At 33.9% G+C, this 25,356-nt stretch overlaps 1 protein-coding gene across 3 annotated transcripts in view; it reads left to right on the plus strand.

Annotated features, from left to right (window-relative positions):
* The window catches only part of lov (BTB/POZ domain-containing jim lovell protein), a 514,518-nt gene that overhangs the window by 421,802 nt on the left and 67,360 nt on the right, over positions 1-25,356 (plus strand). The window contains exon 1 of one of the 3 annotated variants that reach the window (XM_072538477.1): positions 15,390-15,605. The exons of the other annotated variants lie outside the window; for them this stretch is intronic. The gene's annotated coding sequence lies outside the window, so the exon portion shown is untranslated. Of the gene's footprint in view, positions 1-15,389; positions 15,606-25,356 lie in introns of those variants that run through there. 3 annotated transcript variants of the gene reach the window in all.

Consider the following 25,356-nt stretch of genomic DNA (forward strand, 5'->3'; position numbering starts at 1 on the left):
TCGTTCTTAAGGCCGTTCCTCGCGATTCTGGGCATAGCTAAATTCCAATGTAAAAGTTTATATCAAATAACGCAAAAACTATGGCAGATATTGAGATGATTCTTTTTTTATATGAAAGGTCTTAAAAAGTTCTAGTGCACTATTTGGTTGTAAATTAATAAATTGTTTAAACAATATTTTTTTTTCAAATATTTTTGGTTAAAATAAACGTAAAATTTTTTTTTTAAAATAGGGCACTACAAAATTTGACCCACTTTCCGAATCTGTTTTTATTTTTAACATAAAGTGTAACACAAAGCAGTTATTTGATATAAACTTTTTAAAAAATCTCAAAGTTCTGCTAAATGTTACTCTCTCTCGGTCAGTACAGGCTGTCTTTGTCGATAGCTTCTGGATTCTCATCGACAGATGTTAAATAACATCATTAGGGCTTATTAAAGAGTAATACCCAAATATTTTGCAGTATTTGAATATGGAATTTGATTATTTATATTTATTGGACAATACCCAAATATTTTGCAGTATTTGAATATGGAATTTGATTATTTATAGTTATTGGAATATTTATTTTAAACGTTTTTGTTAGTAAAGTTTACATAATATATGAAGTTTGTTTCGTCACTTGCTTGTCCAGTCATATTAGTCCAGGGTAATAAGGATTTTCTCGTGACACTCAATAATCCAGGTAGCTGACAACTTTTTTAGTTATTGTAGACCTATAAGAAGAAAACTCATCTGTTTCCTGCCTAAAGTTCGGAGCCGTTTTTTAATGATTAACAATTTAATGCAAAAAAACGCGATTTTTTCTATTTTTTGCACTCCATTAGAAAGCTAAATAATTGACATAAAATTACAAAATTTTATTTTTTAGAATATTGACAAAGCTTCAAAATGCCGATTTTTGAAAGTTAAAAAGTCAATTTGTTGCTTCGCAAACTGCAAACTAAGTGACAATTGATATTTTTTTTTTTTTATTTAAAGGCAGCCGCATCAACCATATTGGTTATTAGCGGATGAATTTAATACAAACAATAATGATTACAAATAACAAATAAATAACGTACTAATATGTGGTTCAATATATTACAATCTCTTAAAAATTTCACAATATTTTCACTGGTACACTCACTAAAAATATCTCTTATAACTGGAATATAAAATTATAAAATGGAATTTTATTAGTTAGTCTTTTAGCACTGTATTTGGGACACTTCGTTAATACGTGTTTCACTGTTAACGGCACGTCACAACTCGTACATTTTGGTTGAGGTTCCTTCTTCATGAGATATTCATGGGTGAGTTTGCTGTGTCCTAATCGGAGCCTGGTTAATACAACCTGAAGGAAACGGCTAGGGGCGTTGTTAGTCCATCGTCCAAAATTTGGTTTAATTTCTTGTAACTTTGAGGATTTTTCTTCCCAACATTTAGTCCAATTACATATCAGCTTTTGTTTAAAGTACGGATTGAGATCTTTTGCTAATGGTTTTATTATCGGTCTGATATTTGGGGAATTTGCTATTTCCCGAGCATTTTTATCAGCTAGTTCGTTTCCTTTAATGCCTATATGTGATGGTACCCACACGAAGACTAATGTTTTGTTTTCCAGCTGCTGCATCTTGTTTTTAATTAATTTAGCTATCGGGTTGCAAGTGTACATTTTTGACAGTATATGAAGGGAATTGATTGAGTCAGTAATAATAAGAAATTTATCTGGTTTGACTGTTTGTATGTGACTTAGAGCTCTGTATATTGCATACATTTCTACAATTATCGCAGTTCATAATTTTATTTATTTACAAAATTTTATTTTTTAGAATATTGATAAAGCTTCAAAATGCCGATTTTTGAAAGTTGAAAAGTCGATTTGTTGCTTCGCAAACTGCAAAATAAGTGACAATTGATATTTGTTAAAAACTTTTAGTAAATTTAAACTTTAAACTTTAGAGTTCCACCCAAAGTTGGGTATTGGGGTACTTAACAAACCCTCAAAATTTGGGACCGATATATTAATTAGTTTAAAAGTTTATTATTTGTTTATCTCACAGACCTTTTTTTACAATAACAACATACATAGAAAATAATAAAGATAGGGTAATTCTGTGGGTGACAAATGAAAGCAAAAGACTTATACTATCAATATGCATTAAAAAAAATAAAAGAATAATTTAAAGACAGATAAAGCTTCAAAATGCCGATTTTTGAAAGTTGAAAAGTCGATTTGTTGCTTCGCAAACTGCAAAATAAGTGACAATTGATATTTGTTAAAAACTTTTAGTAAATTTAAACTTTAAACTTTAGAGTTCCACCCAAAGTTGGGTATTGGGGTACTTAACAAACCCTCAAAATTTGGGACCGATATATTAATTAGTTTAAAAGTTTATTATTTGTTTATCTCACAGACCTTTTTTTACAATAACAACATACATAGAAAATAATAAAGATAGGGTAATTCTGTGGGTGACAAATGAAAGCAAAAGACTTATACTATCAATATGCATTAAAAAAAATAAAAGAATAATTTATTATAGTCAAAAATCTTGATGTCAAATTTTTGAAATTATGTAGTTTATAAACATTTAGAATAACTTTAAAAACATTGTCCCTAGAAAAAATCTTTTTTTGCATTCGAAAAGCTAGTATTTTCAACCCGAATTTTCAAATAAAAAAATTTGGCCTAGGTTAATTTGGGCCAAAGTTAGCCATGTTTTTTTGTTAATTCACAGCTAATTTGATTATAATAATTAACGAACCTTATTGACACCATGTTAAAGAATGGGATTTGTATTTTTTGTTTGCACAAACAGTGTACCTTTACAGGACCCTCTACCACTACAAACTTACAGTGGAAATCAAAACGTCAAAATGTGGTGTTACAGGAGGATGTTTAGAATAGCATGGACACAGAAGAAAACTAACACGGAAGTATTGCGAGAAATGGGCAAAGAATGCGAAATAATAAAGACAATGAAAATAAGAAAGTTACAATATCTGGGACACGTAATGAGGGGACAGCGATATGAACTGCTAAGGCTGATAATACAGGGAAAGATAAGAGCAGAAAAGAGTATAGGAAGAAGGAGAGTGTCATGGTTGAAGAATTTAAGGGACTGGTTTAAATGCAGTTCTATAGAACTCTTCAGAGCAGCAGTAGACGGAATAAAGATAATGATGATGATATCCAATCTCCGATCGGGAGACGGTACTTAAAGAAGAAGAAGAAGATTGTTTATATTATTGAAGCGAGAATTAAATAGCCTTTCAAATGTAATAACCTCCAAAATTAACCATTCGCGAAAAAATGAATTTATTTCATAATTTTTTCCTCACTGTATTGTATAATAGCATATATTGCAACAGCTTTATAAAAATCTTTTATCAGAGAAAAACACTAAGTAGATAAAAATAACCTAAATAAGAATTATAAAGTGAAATAAAAACAGAAAACTTTGGATAAAATAAATAAAAGAACATTTTGTGGAAAAAAAACAAAATAAAACACGAATACAAAAATACGTAAAAAAACGCTCAAATAAAATGTCATAGAATAAACAATAAGCTGTCAGTATATGAATATTAAATATTTACTCGACCTGAAATGTATTTGGCATTGTATAAAGACTAATACTTTTTAAAGTATGGGAAATTACCTTCTAACGGTACTTTCTCTACTAATCCTCTACAGGTTGTGTTTACTATATTAACATCTTCCTGTCTCTTCATGCGACATGTGCAAAACAAAACGATTAAGGTACCTGGAACCACCGTTCTTAAAATATTGCTCAGAACAAGACCTTTTTCTCTTTATTATTTCGACATTCATTTCACTGGAAGTCAATTGAACGAGAACATAATATTCTAAATTTGTTTACGATGGGTTTTTCTAAGAATAATATCATTGTAAATAGAATAAGTAGAAAAGTCAAAAACTTTAGTTACTGGGATATTAATGAATATACAACAATTCACAGAATTCAGATCTTACTTAGAAAATTTATCAATATACACGTATGTACTACACGACGTACATTTATAAATTCTCTAATTATCCATTTATATATATTTGAGCTTAAATTTCTTTAGTAAAGTATAGGTTTATATTAAGGTCCTTTAAATCTTTAATTTATCTTATCTATGACTTTCTTCTACTTACAATACTTAGAACAAAGAATGTTTTTACTAACAAATGCAACAGATTGTTTGTTCTAAGTATTGTTCTTATATATAATGTTAATTCCTCTGATGTGTTAACGGAACTTCATGTACAACATCTAGGACTTTATTAAATACTAGTGATTTTGCCCGTCGCCATGCGAACTTTATCCACAATCAGACGGAATGGGCGAAAGACATAATAGAAATGTTTGTCAATACCTTTCAATGTTTGTCGCTGATAATCAAAAAGATATTCTTGTTAGCCTATAGAAGTTCCGCACATGAAGCAACCGGTTACTCTTCATCAATGTTTATCACCGGAAGAAAAATGAAGCTTCCTCAAAATCTTGAAAGATTACCACCTCCCTGCAAAGAAGAACGTTTATATCTGACGTATATCGAAAATTTAAAAGAAAAATTGGAAAAAGTGAACGAACTTGTTCGTAAAAGTTTGAAGCTTCAAAGTAATAAGGCAAAGGCCGGAATTGACATGCATGCTACTGGTACAACTTCTGAAAGAGGTTATTATACAATCTCACATGTAAGACAGGACTTTATTCGAAACTTTAACAAATTTGGGAAGGTCAGTACACCTTCCTGTAGAAAATAAACGATCTAATCTACCGCATCCAGTTTTCAGCTAGAAGTAAACTCAAGGTAGTTCGTTTCAAGAGATTAGCTCCATATAAAAGAACTGATCCACCCTGTTGGCTTTAATCTATCCCTAATCCAACAAAAGTCATTCGTGGAAGAAGCACATCGAAACAAATATCGCTTGCTTCTTTGGTATAAATGGTCATGTAGCTGCAGTGCCGTTACAAGAACGTAAGTTTTAATAAGAGTTTTTGACCGGCCAACACATCGAATTAATGGGTCATCTGCCGTACAGTCCTGATTTGACACCCACTAACTTCTTTTTATTCCCGCACATTAAAAATAAATTACGTGGTCAATGGTTTTCGACTCCCGAAGAAGTGGTTGAGGCGTTTGAAACCCTTGTCTTGGAGTTACCTCCATCTGTGTAGAAAAGTGCTTCGAAAAGGCCAGAAATTTAAATAGCAACCTCTCGTAATCATTTATATAAGTCAATTTTGTGGTATGGTAGAGATAGTTCAAACACTCCTGACCATGGAGCTGCGCGAAGGCGGAGTCAAATTCACGTAAAGGCAGAAAGGTTCTATTGTAAGTGGAATTATACAGTGCATAGTACAATGCGTTTCGTATGGAAGTGGGGACTAAACCAAAATTCGTCTACTGCGCCGTGGTCAGGAGTGCTTGCACTATCTCTACATATCAGATTGCTATAGAGCGCCAGATGTTGGGTGTATTTCTGAGAAACCGAATCCCAGACGAAGGATTAAAATGGAATTAAGCAGGATACGTCGCCAGATTATCAGACCACCGATGGTCAAAACGTATTTTAGAGTGGAGACCAAGGCAAGAAGCAATACGGAGCAGAGGACGTACACCAACTAGATGTACTGACGACATGAAGCGTGTTAGCAATAACTAGATGCAAGCCGCACAAGACAGAGACAGATGGAAAGAGCTGAGGGAGACCTATGTCCAGCAGTGGACGCCGAATGTTCTGGTAAATCATTCAATTTCCCCGTACCCAAACAATTTGAAGAATTCTTAATAAAAATATCGGTGCTTATCCGTCTTGAAATAGATCGCATTTTTCATTTCTGAGTCTGGAGTGAGTGGTCTAGTTTTGTTTGGGTGGTTTGATTGTTGTATTAGACTTTTATTATTACCAAACAGCATGTTTCTTTAAGCAGTATTTCTTGAGTAAGGCTTATCATATAAGATATTATACGAAGTTACATGTATTGAGAAATTATTATGTACTTAATGCTATAAAAAGAGACGTAAGTAAATAAATTCATTTCAACCAAATTCTTTCTTCATAAATATCTAGTCAGAACATCATTTTCCCTCTTTAAAAATAGTAACAGGTATATTTCATTCTACTTAGTCTTTTAAAAATAAATTTCTAGCCACCCAAGTATGTACCTCTTTGTCTTACACGTGTGCAAGAAAGTAGCTAGTATCGCTAGTAAACAATACGTCAGAGGATTAGTTTTATCAGTACCGTTAGATAATGATCTTTTGTGATTTCTAAAATTTTCTGTGTACTTTTAACATACTCAAGGACATTAATATGGTCAACAACTAGAAAAGACAATTATTCGAAATCATTCATATAAAAAATTTAAAATAAACGTAGAACACAAAGTTTTGTATTTATTTACAACGAAGTTTTGTCTATCTCCAACGCATTTTTTTTTTTGGAAATCTATATTCAAGCTAAATATTTTTCTTATTGTTTCTTCTTTTTTTTAATTGTATTTAAGTAAGATGTACAATAAGCCAAAAAACTCTCGAAAAAAAAACTTTTATCAAAACTCAAAAAATTAGAGCTCAATTAAAAATTAATTCCAAATAGTTTCTGTTTCTACCAATCTTTTCTATATATTTTTTTGAGATCATGCATATGTATAGTCCCTAGTTATTTATGTTTATCAATTGTTAAACTGTTATTTACTGTTTAAATAGAAATACATATTTATTTTCAAAAAATAAATATATGCACGTGGTAAGTTTATGATGTATACAATAAATAAATAATTAATGTTGTTTACTTCTGTTTATTTAAGACATAATTTTAAAGTCATGTGAAGTCAAGGGTAAATATATGAAATGGAATTAGTTTCCTTATTGATAACCCGCAAATGATAATCAGAGATAAGAAATGTGACCAGGACATATATTTTTGCGTATATAGTTCCATTGATGACATTTATAATTTTTTATCATTCTGATCATATTCTTCTTCTTCTAGTGCCGTCTCCACTAATGAAGATTGGCTATAACCATTACAAATTCGTCTCAATCTTCTGCTTTTCTTAAGAGCGTCTGTGTGTTTAACCAGGTCCAGTCGCGAATGTTTTTCAGCCGGGATATTTGTCGTCTACCAGGACCCCTTTTTCCTTTGATTTCACCCTTCATAATCAGCTGCAACAACTCGTACATACCATTTCTAAGTATGTGCTCCAAATATGCTGTCTTTCGCCTTTTAATGGTGGCCAAAAGTTCTCTGTCTCTTCTCATTCTTCTGTGCAAAACCATTTCGTTCGTAATATGATCGGTCCATGGTATCTTCAAAATTCTCCTAAAAACCCTAATCTCAAAAGCTTCCAGTTTACTCATGTTAACATAACAGTTCAGGCTTCGACCATACACCATAAAGAGGAATAGAGTGGATATAAAATTTTACCATTCGATGTCGGATTTGCAGATTGAGTCTTTGGTTACTCAGAAATTTCCTCATTTTCAAAAAAGCTGCTCTTGATTGCTCTATTTTTGAGCGAATTTCTGATTTCGGATTCAGATCTTCCTTAATCCAGACTCCAAGGTATTTCATTTTGTCCACTTGCTCAATATCTTCATTTTTTATATTGATCCTTGTAATGACTTTTCCCCTCTTACTAATAACAATGGATTTTGTTTTCTTAATGTTTATTCTTTCTGTCTTTTATCTGATCGATTAGTTCGCCTTAAAGTCGCTCCATAACCTTTACTATTCAAGTAGGAAACTTACAGCCAAATAGTCGATTAGACAACCCATTTTTATATACTGATAACACAGCTCTATACTTCGCAGAATTTCCTTATCGCACTACGAGAGAACGCCCTGTTATCTTTTTTTCTAAACTTCTTTTACCCGCCAGGGTGTCAGATTTTTGGTTGTATTGGTGTCTATTCTCTTTTTCCATTCTTTTTTATTTGTCATCATTTTTATTTCTGTATAGTTCATCCCTCTCGCTATACCTGCTTTTATGTTTTCATCTGTCCAGCTTTTTTTGGCCGTCCTCTCTTTCGTTTCTTTACTCTTTTAGTTGTTAATATTATCTTTGACAATCTTTCGTCTCCCATCCTGTGTACGTGCCCAAACGGTTCCAAGTCTTTTCTGGTTATTTTACTTATTATGGATTCTTAGTCTAGTTGTTTTCTTATTTGATCTTTTCTGATTCTGATCGTGTATTTTTAAAGCTTTCTTCTTCTTATGGTGCCTATCCGTTACAGATGTTGGACACTAACATGGCTATTCTGACTTTGTTGACTGCTGCCCTGAAAAGTCCGGTAGTGGTTAAGTTAAACCATTTTCGCAGGTTATGCAGCCAGGATATTCTTCTTCGTCCTGGACCTCTTTTCCCATGCACTTTACCTTGAAGTATGGCCCGAAGTAGGTTGTATCGTTGTCCATTGCGCATTATATGGCCCAGGTATTCTAGTTTGCTAGAGCTAAAGCATTTATGCGCTTTATCTCCATCGTGGTTTGGTGCAACAAATGGAGAGCCCTGCTAAATCGTACGAGAAAACAGTTAATACTGTTTAGATACCTTAATCATCCCAAAACAATCTTGAATATGATAACCACATAGTGTTTCATGGAGAAAGGCTTAACATTATAGCATGCAGTCCCTGTGATTGTTTGTTGAACAGTTTATACTACTCAGTTATTCGTTTACTTTGTATGCCATGTTTTAGAGAAGTAATTGGACTATTTTCATTATGCGTGGAAAATACGATATTTTGCCTCGTGAAAAAGCAGAAGTGAAAGCCCTTGTGGTTGTGAAAACATTTACAAACCGAAAAATATCACGAAGATTGGAGATTTCTGAAGATAGTTTATGACGCATAAAAAAGAAAATTGAGTCAGGGGAGGAATTAAGCCCGAAAAGAAAGAATGCGGTAGAAACTCAATTTTCACTCCAAGGTCAGGGAGACGTTTGAAGAAAATTTGTCTAGAAAATAGATTTGCTATAACAAAGGTAATAAAATCACAACTCCAGTATGGTAGCATAAATGTTGCTGAGCGCACTGTTCGAAGAAAATTGAAAGAATTAGATTTCAAAGCCTGTCGTTCAGCCTGCAAGCCTAAGTTAATAGCTGCAATTAAAGAAAAGCGCCTAAAGTAGATTAAATAATGGCAAGACAAAGATGTGGACTTAGATCGGTAAGATACAGCAATTTTTAATCAAAAATTGATACATTAGTATCATTTTTAGTTAAATAAAGCAAATAAACTTGGAAGTTTATATATTTTTCCTATTTTTGAGAAGTATGCTTCAGTAACGAAAGCACATTCGAAATTTTGCAGAATGAAGCTCAGTAACTGCGTCATCGTAATGGAGAAAAGTTTCATTCTGATTGTGTCGTCCCGACTGTTAAACATTCCACCAAAGTGATGATTTGGTTAGTCATCAGCGGCAAGGGCACTGGACCTCTGTACGTCGTCAAAGGAATAATGAGGCAAGATCAGTACAAAGAAGTACCTATTACAAAATCGGTCGATTCCGCAGCTCCGAGAATGGTTTCCAAATGGAGAACCATAAAGCTTTTTAGGCAGGAAAAAATATCCCTGTGTTGGATTGACCGGGTAATAGCATTGATATGAACTCAATTGAAAATGTGTGAAAGCTGATGAAAAGAGAAGTGGCTAATTGAATAATTTCCCTTTTAAGCGTAAATAGCATTCTTTGGCTGTATGCTTTAAAGTTAATAATAAGACCATTTGTTCTTTGATTTACAATGAATCTTACTTCATCTATATGTTGACTATCATTGCAGCTATAATATAATAATATGCAATAATTTCTCCTATCAAGAGTGCTAGTTTTCGTCTATCGCATTTTCTGCGGTGCCAAAACATCTTCTTTGTAAGTATTCGCTATGTCTAGTAAAAATGCGAGTGGCGAGCTCAGTACAGGGTTCAAGTATTTCAGGGTCGTCGTCTTAAGTTTCGTTCAGCTAATAATTCCTGAGGTTCCGTAACATATGACTTTTTACAGAAAGCGGTTGTTGGCCTCTAGCCCAATTCCCAACCTGTCGGGCCAGGGACTCTGTAGGGCATACCTTAGTCTGTTTTGGTTCGCGGCTGATATTTAATTTTTCACCTACTCGGCTATCCTAGGACCGGTCAGAGCGTTCCCCTATCCGCCACTTGGAGACGCGTCCGGTGGGAGACAGACAACTCCACAATGATAACAGCCTAAATCGCAATAATAAACAGCGAGTAAAGGAGTCAGAGGAGGAAAACAGAAGTTTGGAATACGTACAAATAATATACCTACGCCTATGGTGGTTTTAAAATTGTTGTTGATATTCAGTCTAGATCGTTTTTAAATGAAAATGATAAAAAATTTAAATCGTTTTTGTATGATTTTGGTCATATTCAACTGATTAGCGTATTTACACATTATTTCAGTCTTTGTTGTTGCTGAGTGCTGTATCGAAAATTAAAAAAAAAATCCAAGATACAAATGACGTCAAGGATCGTCCCAGAAGTGGTAGAAGTCGATGTACAACAGCAGCATAAAACTGGCAAATAACATTGATAGCTCGTAGAAATCGTCTGGAATCTACAAGTGGTATATCCAGAAAAATTTCTAGGCTTCAAGCCGTAAATATGCCGTGAATATTTCACGGCAAACCATAACACGCAGACTAAATGCGGTAAATTTGTATCGTAGAAGACCGCTACTTGTTCCTAAACTAACCTACCAACACAAAATAGTAAGGTTGCAATGGGCTAGAGAAATGGTGCATCATGGTCCTAACTGGAATAACGTGATGTTCTCTGATGAGTCAAAAATTGGCTTGGTATCTGATTCGCGAAGAACACTGGTTTGTAGGGCCCCAGGACGACAAGCCCGACTAGAAACAGCCCAACCGTGTGTCCCATTTGAAGGTGGCAGTATTATGGTTTGGGTGGTATTATGAGTGGTACACAGACACCACTGCTGGTTCTGCAGAGAAGAGTCACTGGTGCTGTGTACATCGAGAAAGTTTTAAATCCTGTCCTACGTCTATTCCGAGGGTTGGTAGGTAATGAATTTGTGTTTATGCATGACAACGCACCTCCTCATCGAACAGCAGCAGTACAAAATTCTCTGGAAGAAAAAGGAATATCTACATTACAGTGGCCCTCGAATTCTCCTGACATGAACGTTATTAAACATGTTTGGGACATTCTCAAAACATGCATCAAGAAGCGAAACAATCCCCTTATTACACTTCGAGAGCTAAAAGATGCTGCTCGTGAAGAATGGGAAATATTTCCGCACGGACAGCTCGACCAGTTAATCGACAGCATGCCAAACCGCATGCACACAGGCCAATGGAGGAAATACTAATTATAAGTTTTATTAAAAATTATTTTTTTCTATACTAATTTATTTTTAAATGTAAGTTGTACATTGTAAGTTTTTCACTCCAAGAGAATAAATAATTTTTTTGCATATCGTTTATCTGGTTTTGAGATTTATTTAGTATTGTTGAGAATTGAAACAAAATGATGTTTAACTATTCAGAAGAGTTGATATATAAAAATCAATAAAAAGATGAAATATTCCAATATTCCAAACTTTTGGACATATGTGTATAGGGTGACCTTAGACCGTTCTTTAATACCTTCCAGGCAACAATTTTCCCTGATTATGGAACATGCGGAATGGACTGTATATAAATAACCCTAGCTATCAGCGCAGTTTGCAGTACAAGTACAAGTTTATGGTACAACTACTTTCATGTTTTTCGACGTATTTTTTGAAGTGATTTTTTTAAGTTCTATTGTTTCTTCGTTTTTACCTTCATCTGGAACATAAACACATCTGTTATATCATCTGTTATATAAATTTTATAACATTTTAATCTTTTTATTACTCATTTACGTATGAGTAGTTTTCTTTACGCCGAAGCAAGGTCTTTCGTTTTGATTTACGGCACTGTATATGATCGTCATATACAGTGCCGTAAGAAAATCCAAAGGAAGAAATGAGCCAAAATATCAAGAACTACAAAGTAGAATTAAAATAGAGATAAAAAAGGCCAAGGAAAAGTGGTTAACAGATCAATGCATAGAAATAGAAGAGTATGACAGAAAATACGACAGCTTTTATATGCATAAAAAAATAAAAGAACTAAAAAATACCAAAAAGTGAGCACACTATGGGATACTCAAAGATGATAATGGTAGACTCATTGCAGACATCAAAGATAAACTAAGATTTTGGCAAGAATACATAACGAAACTATTCGACGATGATAGAATGATACAAGAAGAACTACAGGAACAAACAGGACACGAAATGTGCGAATTAGAACAGGCAATTAGAAATGCAAAGACCGCAAAATCAGTAGGCCCAGATCAGATACCCACTGAGTTAATTAAATGCATTGACTAAGAAACACTGCATATACTTTTAGATCTGGGTCCTGATTCTATTTCATTTCGATGTCGAAATTTAAAAGCGACTACGCCATGACAGTCGCAATCGCTAGCGATTCTCATTCATTTCGATTGTAGTTAAAACTGGGGATATTTACTTTATCATTTTGACACTGCTGAAAATTTGGGTTCTCCCTGTTGTTTATTGGCTGCGCTACTCTTGTTGAATGTTTGTTTCGTTTACGTTACGTGATCGTCTTTTTTTTCTTGTTTGAGTTGTTAAAACATAAATAGTGGCCATTCTCAATTATATTTTGAATTGAAAGAAAAGATGGCAAGAAAAAAAAAGGCGATATGGGAGATCCTTAAGTTATAACCACTAAGATTTGACTTAGTGGTTATATTCTAATATATTTTTAAATTTACTGCAGCTTAGTAATACTAACCATAAACATTTTGGGTATCCTAAAGGCATAAACACCTTCTTTCAAATATGGTTCTAATACCCTTATTAAATAATTTGCAGCTTGTTTATTCAGCCGGAATTGCTGCCTAAATTGAGCATAACTTAGTGAAAAAGAATTTTGAGTATCCCGTAACATTCTTCTTATCCTCCGTTCTGAGCGTCGGATATCTATCCTCTCTAATTCCTCCAAAACTAGCAAATGTCCGTAAAACACAGCCATATTAATACTTTTTGCCTCAGTTTTCCTTGCAAGGATCAAAACACAACACCGCCTACCTAAACTGAACCCAAGTTCACTTCTTCCAGTCCAGCAGTCATGTCAGATTAATTTCGACTCGAAATGAAATTTCAACCACTTTCTTGAAGTTGAAATTAATTTCGATAAATTGAAAATTAGTGACGTCGTTTCGTTAGTTCAGCTGAAATCCACAAGGTTCGCAAAGTCGCATTTCGACGTCGCCATATTAATTTCGACATGTTTTGAGTCGAAATCTCAATTAGAATCAGGGCCCTGTTCAACAAAGTATATACAACAGGAGTAATACCCCAAGATTGGTTGCTGTCCACGTTTGTAATACTACCAAAGACAGTACATGCGACAGAATGCTCCCAGTACAGAACAATTTCCTTAATAAGCCACACACTTAAGATATTTCTCAAAATAATACATGGAAGACTATACAAAAAAATAGAAGAAGATATAGATGACACCCAGTTTGGATTCAGAGGAGGACTAGGAACGAGAGAGGCTCTGTTCACTTTTAACGTTCTCGCACAAATACGACTAGATATGAACCAGGATCTCTATGTCTGCTTTATTGATTATCAAAAGGCTTTTGATAGACTACGACATCAGAAACTCGTAAAACTGTTTAGAGAAAAGAATGTGGATAGTCGAGATATACAAGTTATTGTCAATCTGTACTGGAATCAAAAAGCAAAGGTTAGAATCGAAAATGTCGAAACAGAAACAATAGAAATCAAAAGAGGTATTACATAGGGTTGCGTGCTGTCCCCATTGCTATTCAATCTGTACAGCGAAGCTATTTTTAAGGAAGCAATATCAGAGGAACAATAGGGTATATCAATAAACGGTAAAATCTTAAACAACATAAGATTCGCAGACGACACTGCTGTTTTTGCAGACAGTCTAGAAGCATTGGAACGCTTAGTAAATAGATTACATCAAGTCAGTATCAAATATGGACTACAAATGAACGTTAAGAAAACCAAGTGCATGATTATTTCTAAGCAACGTACAGTAGGAAGGCAAGATATCGAGGGAAAACAAGTAGAAAGAGTGAATAACTACAAATATCTGGGAACCTGGGTAAATAAAAACAATGACCAAGGTAGAGAAATAAGGACACGCATTGAAATTGCAAGACAAGCATTTATAAAAATAAAAACAATGTTTGTCAATCGAGACCTTCCTCTGTATCTGAGGATAAGAGCCTTAAAATGCTACGTGTTCTCGACTTTGTTGTATGGAATGGAAAGCTGGTCACTAAAAGTGGATAATATAAAGAAGTTGGAATCATTTGAGATGTGGTGCTATAGAATGATTTTGAAAATATCATGAACCCAACGAGTTACAAACGCAGAAGTGTTAAGAAGGCTACAGAAGGATTGCGAGGTCATAAAGCACATCAAAACAAGAAAACTGGAATATTTAAACCACATTACCAGAGGTGTGAAATATGAGATATTAAGGCTCATAATGCAAGGTAAAATCAAGGGTAAAAGATCCATCGGAAGACGAAGAATTTCCTGGCTGAGAAACCTAAGAGAGTGGTATAGTTGCCGCTCAGTAGATCTTTTTAGAGCAGCCGCCAATAAGGTATCTACGTATAGCTGTGATGATAGCCAACCTCCGATAGGAGAAGGAACTACAAGAAGAAGAATATGATTGTGCAATCGTCCAAATTTTTAGTCCCTCGAAGTTTCTTTTTGGTTATAGTTGTGATAGCTCTTACAATAGTTCAATTAGTTGTTTATGCCTTGTTCTTTTGAATCCCAAGTACCATTTTCTCTAACCTCAATCCTTTTTAATTCCAAATATCCTTTTATCCTCTACTTGCCTGTTCTGTCTTGTGTTTGATACACAATATGCGTTTATCAAGTAAGTAAAAGTCTCTTCGTTTTTCATTTTCAATAATTAATAATGAAAATATTATAAATGAAAATTTATAATATTTTATAATGAAAATATTATTTTTGTTATATTGGCCTTTTCGCATACCTACCTTGATTTTCTCCTTAACTGGCTTTTATAGTACGTTTTAATCTTTTTGTAATAATAGTAGAGTATATTTTTTTTCTAGATTGCATACAATTAAAAAAAATCAGATCATACAAAATATCTCCAAATATTTTAATATTCCACCAACGTATTTGAAGCCCACCCACCCTAGAGTACTAAAACTACATCAACCAAAACATAACAAACGCATACCTTTCATGACCGATCGTCAATGGGTAAAAATTGGTATCTTATCACGATCCCTTCCGAGAAAGAATAGGTCCTACGAGGCGTAGTGGTGGTACCCGTCAACGTGACTTCGAATTAGTCACTGTCGAATTGTCCGCGAGTGAGTAGCTCTTCAGGTACCACTTCCGAGTTAGCATGCAAGAATTACTAGTTTTTATTATACTGTTTTTAGCGCAAGTGCGTCGTGAGTTTCGCGCGTTAATTGTTCGTTTTTTGGTGCTAGCCAGTAGGTCTCGTTGATTGGATATTTTTGATTGATAGTAAGTAGATGATTTGTATTTTAAGATTTCAGTATTTTTCCATTTCATAGGCTAATATTTTTGATTTTCGTCGTATCAACTCAACATTTCGCTAATTATTCTTTAGCATCTTCAGGAGAAAACTACAATATAATTTTAAATAAAAATCATAAAAAAACTATGTTATGAGTTATTGACTTACAGATTTAAGAGTACTTTAAACTTTTCCATGTTCATTGAAAGCAGTACTGACAATGTCACTTAAACATAATATTGTTAGTCAGTTCTAAATACGTTTAAAATATACAGGATGGTTTAAATTTTATTGTTTACATAGAAAAAATAATTTAAAATGTTAAGAATATTACAGTAGATATTGCATAATTGACCTGTGTCTACTTTGTAATATATTGCCCCCTTTTTTATTAATGTGACACATTTCTAAAAATAATCTTTTTATAATTACTTACACTATTTAAGTAATCAAAATAGTGTCCAGTTTTTAAATGATGGTCAACCTCTGCACATGTAATTTTCATTTTTGTATAGTAACTTTTGTGTTGTGTTGTTCTCTGTTTGAGTGATTGTGACGTTTGACCGGCGTAAATTTTAATCACAGAAGAGCTTAAATGCTTTATCAATGGCAGTTTTTTTTATATTAAATTGATTGTACTATTCCAATATAATTGGGACCGTCAAAAATGTTTTTGAGGATATGATTTTGGTGTCCATTATTTTAAAATATGTTGAACAGCAAGTTTCTGTTTAGTAATTTTTCATCACTAATATACCTATTTTTCATTGATGATTTGAAATCTAGTTTAAATATCCTCCAAATACCACACACCTGATTATAGTTTATTTTTCCCTTTTTTAACACGGGATATAATTTGGTTATATTTGTTTTAAAAAATGAAAATCAGTTGTCCTCTTCAGCCCGGCTTCCTCGTCTGAATTGTCTACTAGATCTATAACTAGTATGTCCTCTTTGTCATAAGTGATAAGCTTCGTCCATTTATCTGAAATTAATTTTTCTATGTGCTTTACCCACTAAGCCCAAACCAAAATTCAGGTATACAAATTTCCCAGAACAACGGATTGTACTGACACTGATATTGATACAGTAGGTGTAATACCCGATTCTCAAGTTCTTCCAGTAGTTCGTCCGTATAACGTTCTTGATGTTTTGTGGCTTCTTCAGATTTAATAGCTCTGTTTTGCAGGAATCTTTTTCAAAATTCATATTTTTTACTAATCACCATTCTTTGAACTGCGATTTTATCGCAAGAACGTAAAGGCAATTTTTCTACCAGAGAACTATGGCATAAGGTACTATCCATAATAATTGGAGAAAGTTCCTCCAACATTAGTATGAGTTTTTTGCAGACCCATTTTTAAAAATCTTCTTATTCATCGCACCATGATAGTCTTTACTTTTTAAATTTGGTGGGAAATATCAACCCAACATCTTCAACAAATCCATTACTAGTTCCAGTATGTAAAACAAGAAGCGTTTACCGGTATTTTCGTGTCCTTTATATTGTCATATACGTTAATACGACACTTTTAAAAAAAACTTCAATAAATTGAGAATAACTTGTCGATTTTCTCCAGAAATAGTAGTTCCAGGCATTTTTGTTATTGTACTAAGTCAAAAGTTTGTAACTTATTGTGGTTTGATATCTACAAAAAAATAGTTCGTATTTATAATTGACCTCACGCGTACTCGTGAGCAATATTAAGCAACATACAATACCGATATTTACTTTAAACTTAAATCTTTTTGAAACGATCTGTACATGACATATACTAGGAATGTAAATTAAGTAAAGAATTTTGTATTGAATATTTTTTATATAATAGATGCAGTTATCTAGGTGCAGAATTAAAAACCGTATATCCGCGTTTTAGATTCGAACTTATCTATATGACAGGTATAACAGATGTAACTCTAAATATGCCTCGAGTGTGATTTCACGCATCCGACAAAATCCGTGAAATGAACTATACTTACCTTTAAACTGTTTTCGAACAAAACATTATACATGAACAGGATAAACTACCCACTATATGGTGGAGATGTGTAGATGATTATGTTCTTTATTTAACCTCACGGACCAGAAGCGTTAAATACATGTCTAATGAACATTAGAAAATCTTTCACAAAAGAAGACAGATGGTAATGTTACCAAATTTTACAGAAAACCAACAGATATTTAATTTACCACTCAAAAAGCAACGTAAATGTCGAAAAGAGAATTATTCAATTATTATAAGATAGCACCCGATCCACGTCCTCTAATTAAAATGCATTTCAGGAAGAAAAAGGCTGCTGACAAAGATTTTGACAAAAAATGACTAGCCATTGTCATTTCCACCAAGGAATTTCGAAACATTGGAGAAAGCAAACACCGCAGGTAATTCAAAAACACTTACAAAAATGTATTCAAAGATGACAACAATACCATATGTAAAGGGCATATCAAAAAAATTTAACAGGATAGGAAATAAGTAAGCCATCACAGCAACTTTCAAAACACCAACACACTGGGATTTATCATGTCCAAAACCAAACCCAAAAACATACAAGCAAGATCAAAGAACTGCATATATAAAATACTTTGTGAATGTAACAATAACGGATTATTAGGAAGTACGACACATATGTCATCTACAATTTATACACGATACATATAGCTCACAACAAAGAAGAATAAAATTCGCTTGGGCCGCATTTGGCAAGATGAAGGATATTTTTAGGTCTAAGATTCCAATGTGTCTGAAAAGAAAAGTATTTAATCAGTGTATTTTGCCAGTGATGACCTACGGCGCAGAAACCCTAACATCCACAAGAACAACAGTGAGTAAACTACAAGTTGCGGAAAGGGCAATGGAGAGAATAATGTTGGGGATTTCTCTACGTGATAGAATACCCAATGCTACTATACGCAAAAGATCAGGAGTAGCAGACGTTATTGAAAGGATAACAACACTAAAGTGGAACTAGGCAGGTCATGTAGCAAGATCAGTTGATGACCGGTGGACAAAAAGAATTTTGGAATGGAGACCCCGAATGTTGTTGTTGTTGTTCGTCGACCTACGGAAAGCCTACGACAGCGTTCCACTGAAGAAGCTATGGCAATCAATGGAAAGCACGAATATTAATATAGAATTAATAAAAGCCGTCAAAGTGCTATACAACCAACCAATAACAAAGATAAAAGCAGGGACACAAATAACAACAGGATTTATAACATCAAAAGGATTAAAGCAAGGATGTTGCTTGTCTCCCACTTTATTTAAAATATACCTCGAAAGTGCTTTAAAAAGATGGAAACAAAAATGCAGGACAATGGGGATACCGCTCACCAATATTATGGTATATACGCTTAACTTTGCAGACGATCAAGTAATAATGGCTCAAGATTATGAAGATTTAAACTATATGGCACGAAAATTAATTGAAGAGTATGATATATGGGGTCTAGAAGTAAATAAAAAGAAAACCGAATACCTGTGCATTGGAGCAGAACAAAAAGATCTCATATTAGACGATAACACTACGATAAAGCACTGCTGTGACTACAAATACCTAGGTATCACGATTTCACAATATGAAACAGACAAAGCCATAAGAGAGAGAAATACGTCAGGGAGAAAAGCCATCACAATGTTAAACACCATTTTATGGGACCAATCCATCAGCAAAGAAAATAAAAAGAGGATATATGAGACTATAGTAAAAAGTATTATTATGCATTATGGGACGGTGTATCCATTATGATACACCGTCGCTTTAGAAAATACATCACATCATGGGAAGGTATCAACGAAAGAATGATAAAAATGAATATATGTATAAAAGGATACAGACTGACCATTCTGGGCATATATGCAATCAATGACGATGCGATTGTAAATGTGAAAGATAACTTTTTTGAACAACTGAATGAAGAAATCACAAAGGTGGGTAACACAAGAGAAATAATAATCTTGGGAGACCTCAACAGCAGAGTCGGAAAAAAGAACAACGATAAAGTAATAGGTAGATATGGAGAAGATAATACAAACAATAACGGAGAAAGGTTAATAGATATATGTGATCAGAATGGACTCAGAATCATGAATGGATATTTCCAACATAGAAACATTCATAAATATACGTGGACTCAGGAAACCCGAAACTTAAAATCAGTTATAGACTATGTCATCCTTAAACAAAAAAGTCGACTGAAAACAAAAGACGTAAGAGCATGTAGAGGACCCACTTGTGGCAGTGACCACTACCTCCTACGTTCAGATATTTCATTCCCACATAAAAGAGAACAGAAAACGCCGCAAGATAACCATACAAAGGAGCAAGTACAAGAAGTACGATACAATTTGAATAGTTTACACCAAGAAAGTGTTAGAAAACTATATAAACGTAGACTGGAACAAAAACTAATTGAAACGGAAGATAATACCAGGAATGTTAATCAGTTATACAAAACCATCAAAGAATGTATACACGCCGCTGCCCTAGAAGCACTAGGGCGATATGAAAAGATCGGACAACAAAAACCATATTGGTGGGATCAAGATATTTCGCAGGAAATAACACAGAAAAAAAAATTGTATCAAAAATATCTGAACACAAAAAATGTGGAAGACAGAATCGAATACAAAAGAATGCAAGCGATGGTCAGAAGAAAAATTTGCCAAAAGAAAAATGAATCCTGGGAAAAAAAGTGCACCATGATAAATACATACATTGGTGGAAGCCAAAGTTCAGAAAGCTGGAAACTGTTAAAAAATTTAAGAAACAACAAAAAAAGAGATATTATCCAGTCCATATCACCGCAAACTTGGGAAGAATACTTTAAAGATTTACTAACAGAGACAAGAGAGCCCTTCAAACAGATAGAGAACTATGGTTTACAAGGCGTCAGGCTGATAGGGTCACCAATCAGAATAAATGAGAGAGAAGTCGAAACCGTATGCAGACATCTAAAGAATGGCAAATCACCTGGCCCCGGAAATGTAGCTCCGGAACTCATTAAACATGGACCCAAAATACTAATTCAACGACTACGACAACTTTTCCAGGAATGCATAAATAAACATGAAATACCTGAGGAATGGAAAGAATCGCATATGAGCACCATCCATAAAAAGGGAGATAAATCGAAACCTGAAAACTATAGAGGAATTGCAGTTACTAGTAGTATTAGCAGAATATATGGGAAAATAATAAAAAATCGAATAGAAGAAGAATACCAAGATATGGAAGCCGAAGAACAGGCTGGTTTTCGTGCAGGTCGATCTACAATAGACCATGTCTTCTCTATTACTCAGATAATTGAAAAGAAAGTTGCTCGTGGCCAAGAAGTCCATCTGACGTTCGTAGACCTTAGGAAAGCATATGACAGTATCCCGCTTGATAAATTATGGGAGGCACTGGGGAAAACAAATATAAATATAGAATTGATTGAAGCAGTAAAAACGTTGTACTACCAACAAACAACAAGAATTAAAACAGGAAATCTGATAACACCGGGATTCAAAGTGACTAAAGGACTAAGACAAGGATGCTGTATATCCCCAACATTATTCAAAATATACCTCGAAGCAGCACTCAACAAATGGAACAAAAAAAGTACGAATATGGGCATACCACTAATAGACTTAACTTTGTACACTCTGTGCTTTGCGGATGACCAGGTCACCATCGCACAGGACTCTGAAGACCTTAGTTACATGATGCGAAAACTATTAGAAGAGTTTACAGAGTGGGGTTTGGAAGTGAATATGGAAAAAACTGAGTACATGAGTATCGGAGGAGATCAACATAACCTTCTCGTAGAGGAAAATCAAGAGATCAAAATATGTGATAACTACAAATACCTAGGAGTAAAAATCACTCAAGACGGAAAATTAGATGCAGCCATTAAGGAACGAAATACACAGGGAAGGAAAGGCATAGCCTTACTAAACAGCGTACTGTGGGATAAAAACATCTCCAAAGACAACAAAAGAAGAATATACAACACCATAATAAAAAGTATCACAACATATGGATGCGAAGTGTGGCCCCTAAAAGACAGATCAGAGAAAATGCTTAGAGCAACAGAAATGGACTTCTGGCGCCGCTCGGCGGGAATCTCCAGACGCGACAGAATAACAAACGAGAGAGTCCGAGAAATCATGGGGGTTACACATAATATTGTTGGTGACATCAAAACGACACAACTCAGATGGTACGGACACGTAAGGAGAATGCCGGAGAATAGAATACCAAGACAAATTCTTGAATGGCAACCAAGAGGTAGGCGAAGACCAGGAAGGCCTAGAAGAAGTTGGAGAGAAGGAGTTGATAAAGAAATCAGAGAAAGAGAAGTGGAAGACGATCTATGGAACGATAGAATGAGATGGAGATTGGAAATCGGGAGACGTCGAAGAACGTTGTAAACCGAAATTATATATATATATATATATATATATATATATATATATATATATATATATATATAGTAAAAAGTATCACTTTATACAGCTGTGAGGTATGGCCACTGAAAGAAAGAACACTGTCAACGCTGAAAGCGACGGAAATGGATTTTTGGAGAAGAGCCGCAGGAAGATCTAGAAGGGAAAGGATTACCAACAAACGCATTAGAGAAATAATGGGAATCAAACAAACAATCACAGATGAGCTAACAACAAAACAACTTATCTGGTTCGGACACATACAAAGAATGGACGAACAACGAATGCCAAAAGGAATACTAAAGTGGCAACCAGAAGGAAAGAGAAAACGAGGTAGACCGAGAAAAAGTTGGAGCGAAGGAATAAATAAAGAACTGAGAGAGAGGGCCATAGAAGAAGATCTATGGAACAACCGGTCTAAGTGGCGATTGGAAGTCGGAAAACGGCGGAGAACGTTATAAACCGACAAGTAGTAGTAGTAGTAGTGGACCCCGAATACAAGCTAATAGAAATAGAGGTCGGCCCCCCAACGAGATGGACAGATGACATAAAAATAGTGACTACAAATTGGATTCAGATAGCGCAAAATCAGACTATGTGGAAAAGCATGCGAGAGGCCTATGTTCAGCAGTGCTCTCTAGCCTCTAACGTCCACTCACAATACTCATAATACAAGAAAACTCACAAAACAGTCATGAATTTAATATTCCGAGTGTCTTCCGAGTGTTTTAGTCATTTTTTAAGTTTTTTTTGTGAATTTCTCTTTCTTTGCTGTACGCGTTAATTATTACAACCTCTTCTTGGTCTCTTTTGTTCTCTTTTATAATTTGGTCATCGCTAAAATCTAAAAAAGATTTATTTATATTTTGAATTTATTTTTTTCGTCGCTTCTTTATTTATATGATGATGACAGCTCTAAAACGTTGACACAAAGTCCTATGTCTATCATATATTTCAATTTTTCCAGGAAATTGATCAAATACTATATTTTTGTCTACCTGTCGTCTTTGAATTTGCCGAAAGCTGTAAATAAATTGTTGGGGGTATTTAAAATATTCTTAAGCTATTTATGACTGTTTTGCAACCTAAAATTGTAGAAATAACTGTAAATACGACAATAAACCAGTAAAGGTATGATAATATAAAGCAAATTTGGACTTTCCTATGAGAATTTCAGAAAATTCGTCTTTTAAAATGTTTCTTATATATTTTTTCAATCTAAACAATTTTTCTTCTGTAAAATTGATCAGGTTATAACTCAGATTGTCATAGTGTTCAAAATCAATTTTTGTTCGTTAATTACTGTTGATTGAGCGGTATCTTTCTATTCTATACATTTGTTTTATCATTCATTCGTCTTCAATGTAAATCAACAATCAATTTGCCTAATAAATATTTTGCTTTATTCTGAACTTCTGAGAACTGTGTGCACGGCTATACAGAAGTTTTTATATCATTTAGTCAAAGAGTATTATATAATATCCCAAATAAAGCAACAAATTAACAAAAAAAAATCGTTGTTTACTACCTATAATATACTGCATAATCTGATGAATATTATATATAAAGCTAAACGTGAAATAGGTATTATACATTCCTTCAACCCTAGTCACAAACAGGTAAAAAGGGATTTATTGCGCCACTTTCCAAAAACTAACAAAGGGACAAACAAAACCGCTACTACCTGACTACATCAGACCATAGCTCGTGCCAAATAATGATGTATGAGGATATGTCACGTAGATATATGTGACAGCAACATACGCTTACTTTGACTCTAGGGGGCTTTGCTATGAAGGGTCATTTAGTTCCTAGAAACGAGTAAAAAGGTAACTACTACCTGACTTTAGGTGTATGATTGTAGACAACATATGTGTTTTTTTACTTTGACTTTGCGTTGTTTTAAATTTCATTTTTTACCTTCAATCGCGGTTAGGTGTTGGATATAATAAAATCTTAAACTTTAATGCAATTACTGAACAATAGGGAGGTTGACATTCGACATCCGAATAATAAACATTTTATTTATTTATTTATTTCAATGGTTGAACCATTTACAATAAAATACAACAAATAGTAAAACGTAAAGATCATGTACAAGAAACATCAAACAATAACAAAGAAACAAGTAAACAGTTAAAATTTGTACATTAAAACAGTATATCAAATCACAAAAGTTAAAAAAATATATATATATAAAAAAATATCACATATCTAGATTGATAATTAGATTCTTAAGTTGCCTTTTGAAAGCATTAATGTTTGTACAGAAAGGATCCAATAGGAGGTCATTGCAAGAGCTCAGCATTCTCGACAAGGGAAAATGACGAGCATAATCAGTCCTATGAACAGGAATATAAAAGAGTGCAGTGTGTCGAGTTCTATGTATTAGGTTTAAGTGTACATTGGCTAATAACGAAGGACAATTAATAAAGTTGTTTATAATTTTTAACAAAAATAACATATCAGCTCTCAACCTGCGGTTCTTCAATGTAGCAATGTTAAATTGAGACATTATTATAGAATAATCTATGAAATAATTTTCAGTATTTTTTATATTAATATGTGCTTTAAAAGCTAAAGATCTTAGAAACTTCCTCTGAACGCTCTCCAATCCATCAATGTATACTTGATGAAATGGGGACCAAACAACAGAGCAGTATTCAAGACCTGAGCGTACCAGAGGGCAATACAATAATTTAAATACAATAGGTGAGAGATCATGACTGTTACGATAAATAAAACCAAGATTACGAAATCCTGTTTCCTTAATTTTAAGAAAATGGCTTCTAAATGTCAATGCACAATCCATGCACAATACACCCAAATCTCTTATCTCAGTAACTGAATCCAAGAGTACATCATTAAGAACATATCTATTAGCTATTAGATTATTTATACGACTAAATGAAATACAAGAACATTTAGTTGGATTTAAGCTTAAACCATTTTGTTTTGACCATAAAAATATATTATTTACATCATCTTGCAGGAGATCTCTATCCAATTTATTATGTATACAACGAAATAGCTTAAGATCATCAGCAAATAGCAGGAAGTGTGAGTTTTTGATAGCCTTACCAATATCCTTAATGAACAAGTTAAAAAACAAAGGACCACAGTGAGACCCTTGTGGTACACCAGAATAACAATGGAATTCTTTTGAAATATAATTGTTAATCCGTACTTGCTGTGTACGTCCCATCAGAAAACTTTTAATCCAATTAACAATGAGGTCACCAAAGCCAGATGCATGAAGTTTGTGGACCAAAAGATTACGACAAACAAAAAGCTATATTGCGAAAGA

This window comes from Diabrotica undecimpunctata, chromosome 7, assembly GCF_040954645.1.
Source record: "Diabrotica undecimpunctata isolate CICGRU chromosome 7, icDiaUnde3, whole genome shotgun sequence".
NCBI lineage: Eukaryota > Metazoa > Arthropoda > Insecta > Coleoptera > Chrysomelidae > Diabrotica > Diabrotica undecimpunctata.